The sequence below is a fragment of the Myotis davidii genome, unplaced genomic scaffold (assembly GCF_000327345.1).
Source record: "Myotis davidii unplaced genomic scaffold, ASM32734v1 scaffold46, whole genome shotgun sequence".
Classification (NCBI taxonomy): domain Eukaryota; kingdom Metazoa; phylum Chordata; class Mammalia; order Chiroptera; family Vespertilionidae; genus Myotis; species Myotis davidii.
The window spans coordinates 4,989,330-4,991,038 of record NW_006383006.1 but is presented as its reverse complement, the minus strand read 5'-3'; the positions used below and the strand labels follow the sequence as shown (position 1 = coordinate 4,991,038).

At 45.3% G+C, this 1,709-nt stretch overlaps 1 pseudogene; it reads right to left on the bottom strand.

Annotated features, from left to right (window-relative positions):
* Positions 1-128: 128 nt before the first annotated feature.
* Positions 129-1,169, bottom strand: LOC107181530 (annotated as a pseudogene).
* Between the last annotated feature and the right edge of the window lie 540 nt (positions 1,170-1,709).

Genomic DNA, 1,709 nt, shown 5'->3' with positions numbered 1-1,709 from the left:
TTAATGACCTTATTTACGGCTTCCAAAAAATCCTTCTCAGTAGCTATTTTTCGACAGGGTCTGATGGCAAACATACCAGCTTCTGTGCAGACACTGCTAATCTCAGCACCAGTGCTATTTGGACACAGTTATGCTAACAATTCAAATGATATCTCTTTTTCAACACTCACTGAACGCGCATGGATTTTAAAAACATGAGTCCGACCCTCTAGATCAGGTAAGCTAAATTCAATATTCCTGTCCAGTCTCCCTGGCCTCATCAGTGCTGGATCCAAAGTGTCGGGTCTGTTAGTGGCCATCAGCACTTTAATGTTGCCACGAGGATCGAAACCATCCAGCTGGTTGATCAAAGATAAGGCAGGCTTTTTTTTTGTCCTGGTGATTTCAAAGAGCTCTCGAACCATTCGTGCCCCCTCACCGACATATTTTTGTACAAGTTCAGATCCAATAACTCAAATGAAGCAAGCATCGGTCCTGTTAGCAACTGCCCGAGCACAGAGTGTGTTGCCTGTACCCGGTGGACCAAAGAGCAGCACGCCTTTGGGAGGCTCAATGCCAAGGTTAACAAACCTCTCCGGGTGAAGTAGAGGGGTTTCAACCGCTTCTCGAAGTTTCTCCATCTGTTCCTTACAGCCACCCACATCACTGTATGTGACATCAGGTTCTGCCTCTACCTGCATCATGGTAACTGTTGGGCCAATCTTAGGAGGCAGTGGAATGTGAATCTGATACTTATTTCTGTCCACACCAACTCCCAGCCCTTCTTCAACGTCAGTAGGTGCTATCTGATCACGGAGGTCCACCACAAACTGGGCAAGCTGCTTCACGCTGATAATGTGCTTTGGGTCCTCCGAATCAGCATTGATTATCTTTGTACATCTCGCAACCTGCAAAGGCTGTTCACTCTGGAGTGTTTGCTTATCTGCAGCCAAATCCCAGAGTGCTGGTGGGGCCAGGCCAGTGTCAGACTCTTTAATACCAGTGAGCTCATTAATTTTCTTGAGACGTTGTTGAATGTCATCTTCAACCTGCTTGATCTGCCTGGAGTAAACGCTCTGCCCATAAGTTTTCAGCAAGGCAATATCACCCTCATCCAAAGCTCGGATAGGCTTGTCCTCCTTCTCCCCCTCTTTGGTTTCCCGCTGATCCGAACCGAGGTAATTGGCATTTTAGGAGATGCGGCTGCCTCAGCTCCGTAGTAATTACTCAGCCTGGAAGGCCTACTCTTGCATGAATTTCATGCATTGGGCCTCTAGTTACTACATAATGTTAAGAGAAAAAAGAGAAGCATACAAAGTTAGATCATAGTATGAATAAAATCATGAATTCTAAAAAGCATAGAAATGTGTCTGGAAGAAATCACCAGAAACTGTCAACACAGTTTGCCTCCCAGCGGGGAGAAGTGGGGGCCAGGGAATGGGATGGGAGAGAGATTTTCTTCTTATTATGCCCTTTCGTATGTTTTTGATTTGTACTTTGCAAATGTACTACTTGTTCATAAGTAAATATGTCAAGTATATAATAAAATAAAATGCAGATCTGCAAAAGAAAAGATATATGGCCCTGGCTGGCATGACTCAGTGGTTAGAGCATCAACTTGCACACTGGAGGGTTGTGGGTTCATTCCCAGTCAAAAGCATGTACCTGGGTGCAGGTTTGATCTCTGGCCCCTACGAGAGGCAACCAGTTGATGTATCTTTCTCACATCG